Consider the following 18,538-nt stretch of genomic DNA (forward strand, 5'->3'; position numbering starts at 1 on the left):
GAGCTAAAATTATAAAACCCTTAGAAGAAAACAGGAGGAAATCTTTATGACCTCAGGTTAAGCAATAGTTTCTGAGATATATAACATCAAAAAGCAAGTTCAACAACAACAACAAAAATAGGTAAATTAGACCTCATCAAAATTTAAAACATTTTGCTGCAATAAAATGAAAAATGAGAAAACAACCCTCGGAATGGGAGAAAATAATTGCAAATCATACATCTGATAAGCACCTTTATTCAAAATATGTAAAGAAGCCTACCAACTCAATAATAAAAAGATGAATAATCCAATTAAAAATGGCTAAAAGGTTTAAATAGATATTTTTCCAAAAAGAAGATGTAAGAATGGCTAATAAGTACACGAAATAATCCACAATATCGTTAGTCATTGGGGAAATGCAAATTAAAACTAAAGAGGTACCATTTCACCCTCACTAGGATGACTACAATTAAAACGACAGACAGTGACAAGGATTAGTAAGGATGTGGAGAAATTGGAACCTCGTACTTTGCTGGTGGGAATGTAAAATGGATCAGCCACTTTTCAAAAACAGTTTGACAGTTCTTCGAAATGTTAAATATAGAATTACCATGTGACCCAGTGATTCCATTCCTAGGTATATATCTAGGTGAACAGAATTTTGGCCCCTCAAAGATGGCCACGTCTTAATTCCCAACACCTAAGGAACTTTGTACCTGTGATTAAGTCAAGTGTCTCGAGAGGGGGAGATTGTCCTGGACTACCTGTGAGTGCCCAATGTAATCATAAGGGTCCTTACAAGAGGGAGACAGGATGGCCAGAGTCGGAGAAGGCCATGTGATGTTGGAAGTAGGGAGAGTTAAAGAAGTAACAACAAGAGAGAGAGAGAAGGAGACGAGATACTGGAAACAGAAGTGGGAGAGATGCCATTGCTGGAAGGAGACAGGGAATGTGGGTTGGAAGTTGGAAACGGTTCTCCTGAAGCCTCTAGCAGGATAACAATCCTGCCAACACCTGATTTTAGCTCAGTGAGACTGCTCTTGAACTTCAGACCTCCAGAACTAAAGAAAATAAGCCACTGTGTAGTCAATGACAGGAAATTAATACAATACCCAAGAGAACTGAAAGCATATGTCCACACAAGAATTTGTATACAAATGTTCTTGCAGCATTTTTCACAATTACCAAAAGTGAAAATAACCCAAATGTCCATCAATTGATGAATGGGTAAACAAAATGTGGTATTTCCAAACAATGGAATGGTATTTGCAATAAAAAAGAATGAAGTAGTGATGCATGCTACAGTGTGAATAAACTTTGAAAATGTCATGTTAAGTGAAAGAAGTCGGTTATTTATATGAAATGTACAGAATGGGCAAATCTACAGGAACAGAATAAATTACTAGGGGATGGGGAGTGACTATTAACTAACATGTATGGGATTTCATTTGAGAATGATTAAATTGTTCCAGATTATATTGTAGTGAAAGTTGTGCGACTCTGTGAATATACTAAAATCCATTAAATTATCTGCTTTTAAATTGATGAATTTTATGTTATGTGAGTTATATAATAATAAAGGTATTAATAATCTATGACAAATACAAATGCTCACCTGATTTTACTTGACAGCAAAGTAACTCATAGAGCAAAAAAATATTGATTTTTATCTCTCAACTGGGTTTTTAGTTTTATTCTAAATATTAGCTAACTCTACAGTGACTACTAAGTTAATTTACCTACTTACTCACTCAAAAAATTAATGCCTACTATGTGCCATACCCTAGCTGGACTCTGGACCATAAGTACCACTGGAATAGACTAACGGAATTAGCTTTTTTAAAATTCTTATTCCTACAAGGGCAGTGGGTCTGCCAACTTCCACTCAACCAATCATATATCCTTTTTTTAAAGATTTATTTATTTGAGAGAGAGAGCATGAGTGGGGAGGGGCAGAGGAAGATGGAGAGAGAGAATCTCAATCAGACTCCTTGCTGACTGCAGAGCCTGACCCAGGGTTTGATCCCACAACCCCGAGATCATGACCTGAGCCTAAATCAAGAGTCAGGTGCTTAATCAACTGAGCTACCCAGGTGCCCCTCATATATTGTGAATATGCAAAATTTTAGCCCTTCTATTAGTCCTTATGGAAAAAGGCAACCCTACACTGTTGATATAGATTTGTTCAAATTTGCTTATTTGTAAGATTATTGGTCAGCTCTAAATTGTTGATACGGGTTAGGTTCAACCTATTTATACACACACCTCACTACTCATGCTGGAGTATTTCAAATACAGTATAATAATATTAATTAAATGCCTACATAAATAAACATGTAACTGAATTAATACTATGAAGGAAATGTTTAAGGAATTAAGAGAGCAATTATTGCCTTGTCTTTTAGGTCAAAGAAGTTCTTTCCAAGGAAACAGACAAAAAAGTATTTCAGGAGGGTAGCAACATGTGCAAAGATCTAGAGATAGGAGAAATTTGCTCACTGAAGGGAGATGCCCATTATGGCTGGAGTCTATGGCACAGCCAACTTTTGCAGAACCTTAAAGGCCAGAGACTGATAATGGTTCCTCAATATTCGTTTTCAGACTTTTCATTATGAATGCCCAATTATAAATATCCTTTTTTTTTTTAGCTGGATATCATCTGCTTGGATAAAAGACTCTAAACCCAAGTCTCCTTTTACATGTCAGAGAGGTATCACACCTTTGCTTTCAATCACACTACCTTCTGTGCACCTGTCCAGCCCTGCTTCTGTCAGAGTTACCTGGGAGGGAAGAGCACAGCTTGTCTCATCATCTGCCCCACGAGTGGGATCAGTAGGTTTTCTGGCCATGTTGGCAGTCATGCTCATTCCATGGAGACCTCCCCTTGAGGAGGTGAACTCAGGCCAAAAGGGTTGTTGGCCATAATCCTACCCCAGGCATAAAGCATCTTATTGCCTTGCCATTCCTGTTCATCACAACAGTATATCCTTACCACTTTCCATGCCTCTGCAGTGGGACCTAGGATGATCACGTTCTCTACTATCCTTCCCCTTCCCGTGCAAATTGTGAGATGTAATGAGAAGTATCAAGATTGCCCAGAAATAAAAACCAGATGTCCACCTTAAAAAAAAAAAACAACAACAACGAAAAAGAAAACTTTATATCCTACCTCTTTTATGGCTAAGTGTGGTTGTGTGATACGCTGTGGACAACACAAGGTAAGCAGAATGGTCTTTTAAGGGAGGGAGTGTATTTTTCTATACCACTTCCTCCTTTCAGTCAGCTAGAAGGTGGATAGATACAATGACTGGAGACTAAGCAGCCATCCTGACCATGAGTGAAAGCTGCGGGTGCAATACCAGAATAAGGTAGAAAGTGTCCAGGTCTTGGGTACCATGTTATACCAAGTCAGCCCTGGTCTGCCTATCTCTTATTTCTCTTATGTGATGGAAAAGGAATTTCTATCCTCCTAATCTGCTGTGATTTTAGCGTTTTTGTCCTTCATGGTTAAACATAATCTTAATTAATACATTGCTAGGGATGTGTTAGCCTCTCTTACACATATTGGGAAGATCATAAAAGTTATGGCATAATTACCTTATGATTTAAAATATCACTTTGTCATGTAAGGCTTGAAATGGGAATAGATTGGGTATAGGGAGACCAAGTAGGAAACTATCACAATAATTTAGGTTAAAGATGCTGGTGAATTTAGACTAAAACAGTGTCAGACAAAAAGAAAAAAATGAATTTGAGATATATTTAGAATAGAGAATCAAGAGGACTTGGTTACTGATCATTGTAGGGAGTGAAGAAAAAGGAGGTGTTAAGGATGACTTCAGTCTTTCTAAGATGAGCAATGGGTGGGTTGAGGTGTTATTTCCTGAAATGGGAAGCCTGGAGGAAGAACAGTCTTAAGAGAAAGATCAAGAGTTTAATTTTGGACTGAATAAGTCTGAAATGGCTGAGGCTATGGCAAGTTTGCAGTTGGAAAGGAAGAAATGGAAACCAGAAGATAGGTTTAGGTTGGATTCACAAATTTGTTTAGTGGGATGCTGTGGATGAACACTTAAAATTCGAGGGGATTTTGGCTGTTGCTTTTATATCTCTGATCCAGGCTTTATAAACTGAAGAATATGATCCCTTAGTGGTTTGTGAAATCAATATTTTTTTTACATCATTGACTTTATTTTTTAAAATGACATAGAATTTAAAAATCATGATACACCACTAATAGTAAGTATAATTTAAATAAAAGTTTTGTTTCTTTTTATGTATGTGTATGTAAATAGACATATACATATACAAACACACATATACATACATGTGTGTGGGTGGGTATATATATATATACATGTAAACTTCTTGGGAAGACATTTTTTCATTTTGATCACTAATGTATATCCATTGCCTAGAATGGTATATGATGAGCACTCACTAAAAATTAATTGAATGAATAAATATGTGGACATGTACATATGTGTACATTCATTGGATTGTGATGTAAAATCTATTTTTTATCATATTTATTTTGCAAATTTCAGATTTAAAGAAAATTAGTGGGAAAAGTCAAAGAATTCCAAGATATCTTTTATTGTTTACCCAGATTCTCCAAAAGTTAACATTTATATTTATTTATTTTAGAGAGAGAGAGAGAGTGTGTGCAGGAGTGGGGGGAGGGGCAGAGGGAGAGGGAGCATCTCAAGCAGACTCCCCACTGAGCACGGAGCCTAATGGTTGGGGGTTCAGGGCTCGAACTCACAACCCTGAGATCATGACCTGAGCTGAAACCAAGAGTCAGACGCCCAACCGACTGAGCTACCCAGGTGCCCCCAAAAGTTAACATTTAGCTGCATTTTCTTTCTCTCTCTGTCTTTCTCTATATGTCATATATCTATAACTATGTATGTAATATGTTTTCTGAACTGTTCAAACATTGTGGACATAATGCCCATTTACGGCTAAATCAGGATTTAGATCTTAAAAACAATAATTATCTTATAGAACCACAATGTAATTAACATTGAAATGGTACTATTATCTACCATAGTCTAATCTGCTCCTACCTCCTCACCCTTGGGACATAACTAGATGGTTATCCAACCTTAAAATGAGGACTATTGATGTGGTCATTGATAAATTTCCAAGATTAAGGGAAAAAAATCAAGCCTGAAATTTTGTATTAAATATTTCCTGAGTCAAAGGTCAGGAAGGGAGATAATCAGATGATGGACAACTGGGGAAAATAAAAACAAATTTCCATTGCAATGAATTTATAATGATTAGAGAGAATGTGTGTGTGTGTGTGTGTGTGTGTGTGTGTGTGTGTGTGTGTGTGTGTAGTATTCTTCATATACCCCTACAACCCCTCCACGTATGCACGCCAGGTACCAAGGTTGCACACACAGACAGGTGAAGTAGATAAAGACTTACTAGAGTGATTGTAAGGGTGTCAGGTTGCTCTACACTACTGGTCTTCACAGCGCATGGATATCCAATTTTAGAGATTCATTTATTCCTCTGCAAATAGGACCTTTGGGCTATTTTTCCTTAGGTTTCCTCTTCAGAAACGCTAGCTGAAATATGCTGTTCCTTCTCTGAATTTTCAAATGCTTTGTCTAAGTTGTCACTTATGCTTGAGGACGAGAATCTCACTGTCATCTTTGTAGTGCTCACAACAATGAGAACAGTGCCTGGCATATACTGGGTGGTTAACAAAACATACAGAGTAAGTTAAAATATAATCATGCCTGGGAATGTTAGAAACCTAAGTCATTCATGTCAAGGGCATCCAGACTAGTTTCCTCCTGCAAAGAAAGACAGAGGGCACCCTGAGAATCCCCAATTGGACTATCAGAATATTAACAGGATGCTAAAAAGAAGTCACTAAAGTGACAGCATCGGAATGGTAACATCGGAACATCTTGTACCCATTCTTGCTTCATTAAATAACCTCAGGTTAGTCATTTAATTTCTTCATCTAACTTCTCTCAATCACAAATTATCAAGGTTGGATTAAGCATTCTCTAAGGTTCTTTCTCTCTTGACTCTCCTCCCTCCTACACTTGGGAGTGGTGCAGGGGAACCTTTGTTATTTGTCATTACGTTGTGTGTCTTTCTATATGCACAGCTTCAATACTACCACTCTATTCCTTAAAATGCTCTATGATTCTGCATTATCTAAGGATCAAGTTCAAACCCCTTCAGCTGACTTTCAAGACCCTCCTTCACCTATGCACCTTGCCTAATTTTTCAGATTATTTTTCATCAGTCCCTATTTTAAACACCCATTTGCAGCCAAAATTGGTCTATTTTTTCATCCCCTCCAAATAGTCTTCTAAATATTTTGAATTTGCACCTTTACTTAAATTATTCTGTCCACACAGAATTTCCAAATCCAATGGTCTTACCTTGAAATCCCCCCATTCTTCAAAACCAAGTTCAACTATAACTTCTCCCACAAAGTCTTCAATAGCAGAAGTGATGCCTTTTCCTTTGAATCCTTATTGAATCTCTCATTTGTATCAACCCCAACTCTTTCATATTGTCTTTTGTGTACTTATGCTACTGATATCTCCAAAGTTGCATGCTCTTTGAGGATGAAGAACATCCCTTAGAAATCTTTATATCTAACATAACATAATAAAATAAAATTTAAAAAAATTAAAAAATGGATAAGAAAAAAGAAATCTTTATATCTTATATAAGCCTATCAAAGTAACTTGCAGCAAAATGGTGGAAGAGAACCAGCTTGATACTGTTGTACCAAGAGCTTTAAAGACTTCTCTCATTTACTATTTACAACAATCCTATGGAGGTACTTTATCACAGAAAAGTAAGGCACAGCTAAAAACTTGCTAATTATTAATAACTAGTAAGTGATAGGAATTCATGCCTGGATGTGTCTGATTCTAAAGTTTGTGAATTTCCCTACCAAAAAGCATCTGACTTATATAGTATTTGCTCAATAAATATTGATGAACACATGGTAAATGGCAGTCAGTGCTTACCAAATATTCATGCACTTGTCTGTATTTTCCAGCCCCTCTTGCAATTAGGTTGGGGCCATATGATTTAAGCTCTACCAAGGGGAAGATGGAGACCATTGCTCCAGATGGCTACAAGGTAGTGGAGCACTCTTCACCATAATCAGATGGTGATGTGACAGGAAATGAACTTTTATTTTTGATTTTTTTTTAAAGATTTTATTTATTTATTTCACGGAGAGAGATAGCAAGAGCAGGAACACAAGCAGGGGGAGTGGGAGAGGGAGAAGCAGGCTTCCCACTGAGCGGGGAGCCTGATGTGGGGCTCAATCCCAGGACTCTGGGATCATGACCTGAGCCGAAGGCAGACGCTTAATGACTGAGCCACCCAGGTGCCCCGGAAATGAACTTTTATTAGTTAAGTTACCGAGGTTTTTAAGATTTGTCTATTGTTAGTTACTCTGAATAATAAGGAGACTGAGCAAATGAGCACAATTAATATGATGATATGTAATTTCAAGAGGGTCTCTTGCATAGACTTAGGCGTCCATTTACTTGTTCCTTGACATCTCATTGCTGCTCTTGGAAGGGTCAGTTAAAATCACTGCTATTCTTGAGTAGATGCCAATGAATCTTCAGTCCTTGTGCACATGTATTAAGAAGTATGACTTTAAGACATGTGTATTTAGACTCTCATATATGCATTTATATAATTCTCATATTAAATGAGCATGAATCTTGAACTGTATTCTATCCCTAGATGTTTACTTAGTGAAGTTAGTCATTTTTCCTTTGACTCTGGATACCAAACTTAGGGCATGACCTTTTTGTTACTTTTACAAAATAAAAATTCCTACAGTCATTTTAAGTCACAGTAAAGAGTCTCAATTTAGTAATAATGTAATATTCATCTAATAATCAATGCTCTAAACTCAACTTAAATTTGAGATTTCTCCCTTTTCCCCAGCTCAGGTCTGTTGTGGAAGGGAAGTCATCATCGGGAAGAGGTGGTTGTCTGGTGCCTTATTACATTCCCTTAGCTCCCTGATCCTCTAGGGTTGGAATCCAGGAGGGGAACAAAGGAAAGGGAGACAAAGAATGTTCTCACTTGATTGACACTGTAGTGAGTAGATGCAGTGTTTTGACAAAAGACTAAGCTGACTTTTCCTCTTGTGGACACTTGCATAGGTTTTTCACAGACTTCTTCACCTATCCTTGAAGAAATTTCTCCTCTACTTCCAGTAATACCAGCAGACACATCTCTGTTCCTACTTATCATTGGAAGCTACTTCTTTACCCTCTGGAGTCTGGTCATTCACCTCTGGTCTCTTTCTGCTGAGCTGGAACTTTTAACTGGACTTTAGTTGACTCCACATGGGATTTCCCTCTCACATGACCTATATCCAGTCCATTGGAAACACTCATCCATCTTTAGTCCCTGAAAGTCTGGAGGGATAGATCATTCCCAACCAACAACAATCTCTTCTTTACTCAGAGCTTCTGGCCAGCCAATCTCTTGTCTATTAGATCTTTTTTTATTGGACCTGAGTCCAGTTTCTGAATACTGGCCCAGCAAGCCCACAAACTTCAGGGGTATCTTAAAGCTCTGAATGGTCTCCTTAAAACCTCCATTTGGATGTAAGGTAAATGGGAAAGCACCCCTACTTTGAAGGGGTAACTTACAAAACCCAATAGCTCTCTCCAAAACTCTTTTCCCCAAATATCTTTATTTAGCTCCAAAAAAGCTAACCCTTTATACAACGTAAGAGGTATATGAGTTATATAACTATTATCTGGCCACCTCCTTTGGATACTTCTCCTTTCCTTGTCTAATCTCCTATCGCAATGTTTCTGATAATATTTCCATTTTAATGTTTAGTTAAATATACATACTATTGCTGATATCAAATCTAAGAAGTGGAGTTTGGGAGGGAGGGTTACTTTTGACTTTTGTACTGTTTGATTTTTTAACAAGCTTCATGATTTCTGTTATAATTACTTAATAAAAATTACCCTTAGGGGTCAAAATGTAACTGCTATGAATTCCATTTTATAATGTCTGCCAGGTATATTATTACTTCCATTAATTTATTGCGAAAACAAAGTATTTTGAAAATTGGCTTTCCTACAAGAAACTTTCAAGAAATATGAGGTACAGAAAAGATACAACGAGCGACAGCTCCCATAAAATTATGATTCACTGCAATTTTTCTGCAACTAGAATGGGAAGGGAGCAACTGACTGCTGCCTTGGGGGTCTCTGGCACAATCAGACAGCGGACTTCAAGTATGAGGCATTTTAAATAAAAACTCTTGTGTTTTCCATCTGAGGGAGATTTCTCATGTCACTATAAAATCTCTGGATCAAAGATGTCAAAATTAACATAGTTTTACAATGTAGTATAATATTTATAGAGTATGTTCCTGGAGGGCAAAAAAAAAGTCATTTTAATTTATCCCACCATCACCAGCGCTGGTGCCCATATTAATGGGCATATAGTATGTGTTCAACAAATATTCGTCACAGCATTTTTCAAAGAGAAACCTGGCACCGTCTCTGCCACGTGCCCGCAAATTGGCCTCCTGATGAGATCCATCACAGAAACGTCTGGATTTCTGATCTGTCTACTCTGTAGTTCCAACAGCACAGAGCTTTTCCCAGCCTGAATTCACTTGGAACAATCCTACTAAGGACAAATAGTCATTACCACTTCCAGTTTTCTAACTTTGAAAAGAGGAGTTATTTCCTGTCCTCTTTTTATATGTGTGGGAGAAGAAATGATTAGATTCAGACACATTTTTTCATAGTATTTCAGAATAAGAAAAACATTCCCCCTCTAAATTAGAATCCTAAGAACTGATTCACTGAAGATGGTGAGCCACAATGACTTCATAGAGCAATTATGGGATCACAAGGAACCAGAAAACACCGCTTTAACTGCCTCCCTCAAAATTATAAAAACCCAGGTGCTATTTTAATACACACCCCTGACTCTACTTCTAACACTTATCCTGAGTTGGGTGATAAATGTCTATTAAAACCACAAGGCTGTGAGTGACTATGTCTGCCTTCTGCTCCTTGTGGCTTCCAACCCACCCAAGCAAAGGTGACATTGGCAGACAGTGGTTGATGGGATGGTTGCTAAAAGTGAGCCAACTCCCAAACACACCCAGCAATAACTCCCAGCTCTGGAGAAAAATGCCTGTCAGGCTTCCAGATGGAGCTGAGCTTCAGCAACCACAGCAGAGCCTGGGAGGAGGAGGGAGACCGAGAGCTGAGTCTCCAAGGATGGGGTTCATCTGTGTCAAGACAGATGCTCGCATGTTCCAGCAGAAGCCAAGTTCTTGAAGAGAAAAGTGTGGGCAGAGGGAGACTGTATGTTAGGGGAATGTCCTCTCTAATTGTAAGTATAGACCCACACATGGAGTAAATCTTGCATCCTGCTGGGTCAAACAATGAAACGTTGCCTCAGTGGTCTTTGGAATAATCTGGACATTCAGGGAATTGGGTGCTATCCTTAGGTCAAGATCCCAGAAGCAAACTCCAAGGTAAAGTTTCATAAGGTTTATTAGGAAGCATATTTAAAACAACGAGTAGAGGCACAAGAGAAGGAAAAAGGAAGGGAAAGAAGTTGTCCTACAGAGGGTAAATTTAGCTCAGTCCTGCAGGGGGAGCTGTAGAGACAGTGCAACCACATCTCAGAGTCCAGGGGCAAGAGAACTGGTATATTCATACTGCCGCGGCATCCATCTTCACCAGTCAAGGGGCCGGGGGGGGGGGGGTGGTGTAAGTTGCCAGGCACTTGTAGCTTTCAGAGTATGCAGATGAAACAAAGTTGAAGGTGTGCCCACACCCTAAGCAACACCAGTGGTCCTCAGACACCTCTGCAAGTTGTTGGGAGTGAAAGCATATGGGGGCCATGGTGCAAGAAAATGGCAAAGGAACCAAAGGGATGTGGGTGGAGCAGTGGCAGCATGTGCTACAGAGAGACCATCACCTGCAAAATTTGCCTAGTGGCTTCTCAGGAAGGAAGTGTGACCTCTGTGCACAAAAACATAAGCCATCTGTGCTCATCTAACAAAGGGCCTCTGGGCTACTCATCAGAACTAGTTGATATAATTGCCTTGTTCCAGCAGGCTTAGAAAAGTTTCCCCAAACTAGTCTTTGTCTCCCCATCTTCTGTATTCTTTTATAGCCCACCAACGACCTGCACTTACTACCTCTTGCCCTCCCTTCCTCACTGTCCTCTTTCAATATTTCTTTTCCCTGTCTTTCTTCCCCTCCTGCTTTTCCAACCACGGCATCATTGTCTTCCCTTGGGTTGCTTCTGATTCCACATAAACACAATAGTTCAGGTACCAAAAACTAGTTGATATAAAAAGTACACAATCAAAATAAGTGTGCACATTTCTTTTCAGTTAAATCAATTATTCAAGGGGGGAAAATCTCTGGGAAACTGACAGAGTAATATTTGATTCAGGATGTCACTTAAACTCCTTAAGTTTTAATAAGGTGATTGTTTCCCTATACTTATAACATCATTAAAAAAATTATGCTGGTTAAGTGCTTTGTGGTACAATTCTATTTCTAGAGCTATTTGTTTATTTAGTGGTGGCTTTCTGTTTCAGTTGGAGGTATTACCATGTGAAAACATTTGATGAGCCTGTCTTTTTAGCCAAAGTAAAACCTGAGAGTTTCAAACATACTTTGAAAGCCTAATGGATACTAGCCAGAGATCAGAGATGTCTCCCCCTACCTGTACTCACACAAACTTGAGAAGAGATAGTCATAGCCATTTTCTGTTCTCATTAATATCTGCACCTACTTTAAATCTGTCCCTAATAAAAATGCGGAAGGGAGAGTGAATATATTTGGAAGACCGTATCATAATAGTTATAAATTAGAACCTAAAGAACTGATTTATGAAATGCTGTGAGGCTAAGGCATGGACACATCAGCCAAAAATATGGACTTTGTTGCCTTTCTAAGCATACTAAGAACCACAGAATAACTATACTTTTAACAAATGGGCTTTGCAAATCAATGGGTAAAAAGAAATATTGTTCTTGCCTTTACTTATTTTTTCACCACGCCCTAAAGTTTTAGTTTTTAGTTCCAAGGAAGATCTTTTTATCCTAACCATAAAAGTACAGTTAAAAAAGAAATAATCAGTTGTTAAATATGTACTGTTGAAAGATACGACATAAATAAGGCCTAGATCTTGGCCTTGGGATGCTTATACACTAAGGAAATCAAATATACACTCATGACATAACTTGAGAGTAGTGAATATCTATAAGTGAAAAATAATACTGGCAGTAATCCAAAGTTGGAAAACAAATCTGATGCAGTTAGTATAAGAAGCAGGAAACCCTGCCTGATAATGATGAGACATAGTCACAGGCTAGAATGGTGTTTCTTAAGTGCCAAGCCTACATTTATTTAAGTTGGAAAGTAGGACTGGAATAGTCTCACATTTTTTATTTTACCGGAATTTACTACTTCCCTATGGTATCAGGACCTGCTGAACTTAGAACGTGGGGGAGTTTCAATGGCTTTTTTTTTTTTAAGATTTTATTTATTTGAGAAAGAGAGAGAGAGAGAGCATTAGCAGGAGAAGTGGCAGGCACAGGGAAAGGGAGAAGCAGGCTTCCTGACTAGCAGGGAGCCCAATGTGGGACTCAATTCCAGGACACTGGGACCATGACCTGAGTGGAAGGCAGATGCCTAACCAACTGAGCCTCCCAGGCGCCCCACAATGGCTTCTTATTACAAGTTCTCATAGACACTTTTTAGTGTTTGCTTTGACTTTCATTTGTACAAATTCTATCTAGTGAGCTGTAACGGAGTGATGCATAAAGGTAAATAGCATCAGGACACATGAACAGGCTGTATGGGGGGTTGGCGGGGTTGGGGGGACAAAGATGCCAAGACCAGGATGAACATATACCTCGTTCCCTCTCTCTTACCATCCCAGGAAAAGCTGTGCTAGGGTGGGATGATGCCCTCGGACTCCACATCTGTGCTCTAGGGGAAGGCCTTGCCCGCCTACCTTCTTATAGAGAAGAGAACCAAAAACATCCTTGGTTAAAGAATAAGCAGATAGGCCAGCTGGAGGTGAGGCTGTCTGAGCACGTCAGCTTATGCACCTGGAGACATTGTGAGACATTGGATTCAGGCTGCTACATAGGCAGGGAGGGGACATGGTCCCATGAAAAGCTGAGTTGGGCACAGGCTCTGCCACTGGAGAATGGGAAGCCCTTGGTCTTGGTGAGCAGTTGACTTCCAGGCACTCACTGAACAATCCTCCTTGCCTCACCACCATAGAAAACAGGGCATATTTATTTAAAAGAAAGAACATATTTCATAGTTGTATCACTGGGGGTGGGAAAAGTGCCGTATTCGCCTTTAACCTCCAACAGCCAGCACATTGCTAAACAGGCCATATGCATTCTAACAAATCTTTCCTGAATATTACATGGACCCAGCACCAGGGTCACTCTGGAGCATTTTGCTTCCTCTGCCACAGCTGATGAGCTGATATCACAAGAGAGACTTAGCTGTCTCTAATGCAGCAAGATATAACCCTCACCAGAAAGGTTTCTCTGTTGGTCTTCATATTGACAATTCAGCAACTGAAGTCAACACCATTGGCTTTTCATCACAACTGTTTGCATTTTCCCTTGGGGAAGCCTAATTCTACTGCACTGGGCATCATATATTAAAGTAATAATGATAATAACAGCACTAGGCATTTACTGAATACTGACTGTATGTCAGGCATTGTGCTGAATGTATCACCTACATTACCTTAATTTTTCAAAGAAACCAATAAGTTGGTTACTATTGTGTCATATTTTACTATGGAGAAAATTAAGTGGGAAAGTAGAAATGTAAACCTATACTTGTTATGAGTTTTCTATTCATTCTTGACATTATCTGGCAAAGAAGGCACTGTAGACCAAAGCATTTAAGTCATAAGAATTAGTGACTCTTACCTCTTATTAAATCTCCAGTACCAAAGTTCCATTAGGGCTTGTCTGCCTTGCTCCCCAGTCTATCCTCAGTGATGAGATTAGGGCCTGGCATGAAGTAGATGCTCAATAAAATCATACACTCAATGAGGCCTCCAAATCTTCCTCCTCCAGAACAACAGAGATCTGTACCTTGCTTCCTGTGCAATGCTTGGTAGAAGGTAAAAATGGTTAAAAGAAGGCAAAAATGGTTAAAAGAGGCAAAAACTGCTTTTAGGTCCACCCCACCTCCACTCCTTTCGAGCTTTGTCCTTCAACACCTGCTGGTTTAGCATCCTTACTTTGCCTTTTTCAACATTTCTCCTTAGCTAGGATGTAAAATAAAGAACAATGAACTTACAATTTAAAAAGTCTCCATTAAAAGCCCCACCCCTACCATTCTCCAGCTATGTGAATCTAAGCAAATCAGTTGCGTTTCTTAGATTCTATTAAAGACATTAATCCCTGTCTTACAGAAACGTGAAAAAAAATATAAACTTCAAAGTCATATATGCATGTTACATGTTATCACTGACTATTGTAAAAGATCTATTGAACTAGCTCAAATGAAAGTATTTAACAGTGACAAATATTCCAAGGGTGGAATGTAGTTTTTTTATTAGATTATGAATCCTTTATTAATATATTCTAACACAAATAATTACTTTTACAATCTCCCCAAATGACAACTTAGAACACTTTCAATTCCCAAAAAAAAAAAAAAAAAAAAGAAAGAAAATAGAATGAGCCCTAATCTAACATGACTGGTGTCCTAATAAAAAGGGGGAATTTGGACACAATATAAAGATATGAAGATCCTGGTAGAAGAAGGCCATCTACAAGCCAAAGAGAAAGGCCTGGAATAGATCCTTTCCTCACAGCACTCAGAAGGGACCAACTCTACCAAAACCTTGCTTTCAGTTTCTAGTCTCCAGAACTGTGAGACAGTAAATTTCTGTTGCTTAAGCCACCCAGTTTGGTACTTTGTTATGGCAGCCCAGGCAAATGAATACAAATACCTAGTATACAGATAAATTAGTTTTAAAACTTCTAATACTTACCTCTATGAGAAAGAAATTTACCAAATAGAATATAGGGTTTATGTATAGCTGTATTTGCCTTTGGCCTTATTGTATTTAGTCAAAACGCTGTTTTTAAAATAAGTTCCTTTTTTACCTATACCGTTAATGGGGTTGTATTATATATTCGTAATACAACTGGATTAATTTGTCAGACTGAATTCCATCCTAGGATCCCTCAACATCCTGCTTGACTTTTTAAAATGTGCATACCATAAATGATTTTGAGGGGGGAAAAAAAACACAACACTTCCGATTTTATTTTCAACATTCCTGACTTGAATTACTTTTGTTGTACATTTTATTTGATTTATTTTAATTTGTTATTTTTTAAATTCCAGTGTTGTTAACATACGGTGTTATGTGAGTTTCTAGGCATACAATATATTCGACAGTTCTATACATTACTCCATGCTCACAGTATTAAGTGTCCTCTTTAATCCCCATCACTTATTTCACCCATCCCAAGTGTGTGGAATATAGTCTTTCTCTGTATTTTTCAGATAAACCCAAAAGGCAACCATCAGCTCTGACAATTTATTTTGGTCAACTTACAACAGTATTATCCATTAACAAACATAACAGCACCTGTGAATGTAACAAGTAAAGCAGGTATTGAATAGTTGCAACCAACTCTGTAGGCGCTTCATACAGGCATCTAGAGTCAAGGCAGACCATATGACCCAGTGAACAGAAATTACTTGTCCCTACCACCACCTTCCCCCACACATACACTCTGAAAAAAAATGACGTCAAATAAACAGAAGTTTTCTTTGACTACCTCTAGCCCTGTAAATAATCTCAGAAAGACACACTGGAAATTTAGGAGAAGGAAAAAATGTGTTTCCTTATTTTTTACTTCTCCTCTAATAGAACAGAAAAGTTTCTGCTTTGCTTGGGGGGACCGGAACAAATCTCACTGCACACCCAAGAAAGCGCTGGGTGATGAATATTTAACAGACGGGCCTGCTGTAAACAGCTGTTAACTCCCTGGTGAATCACTCATTTCAGACACCCAAGCAATCTTGTCACTGAGGTCCCGCCTGCAGGTCATTGGGCTTCTTCTCACCTTCCAACATTAAGCTGTTTGTTTACAGCCTCCTTCATGTTAAGACTTTTTTGCCCATGTAGCTCAGAGAGTGATAGATGGCATTCGATTTCATTTGCCTCTATTGATCTGATTCATCCCCACACTCACATTCCCTCTCATTTGGCTGCAATCTACTTGACACATATTCGTTCTTCATTCACTGTGCAGACTACTGCTCTTTTCTAGTATTCTAGCTGGTCTGTGTGCCCCCAACTCTATCAAGCATGGGCCCCAATTTGTCTTAGAGATACGGAAATTAAATCGCATTCCCTGCTGGTGTCAGATTTTGCTTCCAATGCTTGTAACTCAGGGCATCTTGGTCAGGTCTACTTCAAGCCTGTGGCCCCAGGTCGCATTGCTCCTGACACAGCTGACTGAGGCCACCTTGGCAAAGTGGTGTGTGAGTAGCAAAATCACACAAATGAGTTAACAGTGGAACCAGTGCTACGTTCTAGTGGAGAATTCCAGAAAACAGCACGTGCATTTTTTTTTCCGAGGCCATAGCTAGATGCCCACCTTCCCTCTGTCCCCGCAAAAGAACAAAGAGTTCACAAAGAACAACTGAATACCAGTGGAGATGACTTGTTGCCTGGCATTCAAAACAGGGAAGAAATCCTCAAGATTAAAGCTAAACATGATTAGCAAAGGCATAATAGCTTAGAAATTTCAAGGACCCACAAAACATGTTGGTCCTCCATTGGGAGGACTTGGAAAGAACCTCAGTGAATCCTACTCTGGGCCCTTCACTCCAGAGCAGTTATCTCATTTTAAAGCACATCCGTGCTAAGCAACATCAGTATTGACACACTACACTTATTCCATAGTCAGCCTATTTCCTCCTAACAGCTGATCCAGTGGTACTTAAGAAAAGTCTCTCAGTACGTTCTTCCTTTAAATCCAACCTGAATATCATATATTACACTTGTTCTCCTTTCTTTTTGTTTTCCTCAAAGGAGATGGTGCCCATTTTATCACCATGAATGCCTTTTTTTTTTTTTTTAAGTACCACAAATCCTAACACTGGTCTCTCTCCAGTTCCTTCTTCTTTTAGTTTAGTTGCTCAAATCCTTGGTTGTTTCTTTATGAGCCTTTTTTTCCTACCTCATTCCCACCTTCACTTCCTGGATTCTGTACAATCTCTATGACACTGTTATGCAGTGACCAGAGGCCAACAGAATATTCTGGTAATTTCTGGCTAATTTGGAAACCATGAGAGTCTGCCTTGGGTTGTTAAATTCTTCACTCCCCTTAGTCCTTCCTCAGACACTCCTTGGTTTTTCTAAAAGTTGCACAACATTGCTGATTCACATTCAGTTATTCAGTGTGCAGACACCAAACAGCAAATGACATTTCTATTGGCTTCACATAAGGAGAGTGAGCTGCCTTACAGAACAGTGATAGGGGTGAGGCTGTACCTCCAGACTGTCGCCAAATGCCAACTGCCCTCTTATTCTCTACTGACAAACTGATTCTCAAGAAGAGAGTCAAAACTCCTTCTCAAACTCACAACACGAAAGTGTTGCCTATCTTTGAGTGAGTCACATTTTACAGGGTCCAAAACTTTCAACTAAATCAATTCTCCCTGCAACAGAAGTGTTTGGAAGACAAAATGAGGCAGGCCTTTCCTCTACGCTCATGCCAACTTTGCCTCTACGTTATGCCACTTTTACCAAGTGTTCACTAAGTTTCAAGCCCCTTAAATGAACCAGGTCCATGCCCACAAAACTGCACTGGACCTTGTACAAAGCCACTATCAGTGTGAATATTCTCTCTGCTCTACCTCTGCTCTCCCCAGCTTTTCTGGTCTCAGAACTTCATATGGAGTTGATTGTTCCCAAAAATGCCCCCAATTCTCCACCTCTCCCTATGTTCACACCCTTTACCATGTGGCTTTGTAATTCCTCTCATTAAGAAATGGAGTTTACTCCCTCACCCCTGAATCAGGGCTGAACTTGAGACTTAACATTGCAACAGAAATGACAGTGTGCAAATCTAAACCTCAAGAGGTTGTGCATCCTTTTATTCACTCTTGAAACCCCACATCTACTATGAGAATGAGCTTCTATAAAATGAGAGACAACATGGAACAGGGCTAAATTATCTCAGCTGAAGCTATCCAGACCAATTACCTGCCCACCCACCCCCCCCAATCCAACCTGCCTACATAACTATAGACACAGGAATGAGTCCAATCAGGATCAGCCAAGCCTACTCCTGATTAGTGGAGATGCCCCGCTGACCCACAGATTCATGAGAAAGAAGAAATGGTGGTTGTTTTAACCCACTAAGTTTTGGGGTGGTTTGTTATACAAAATAGCTAATGAATACACATCCCATACTCTGGTTCCTATTCTCTGCTTTTCACTGTAATATGAGCCTTTCTCTCCC

The sequence above is a fragment of the Eumetopias jubatus genome, unplaced genomic scaffold, assembly GCF_037043125.1.
Source record: "Eumetopias jubatus isolate StellerSeaLion01/CBP00866 unplaced genomic scaffold, mEumJub1_p1.0 scaffold_6, whole genome shotgun sequence".
Classification (NCBI taxonomy): domain Eukaryota; kingdom Metazoa; phylum Chordata; class Mammalia; order Carnivora; family Otariidae; genus Eumetopias; species Eumetopias jubatus.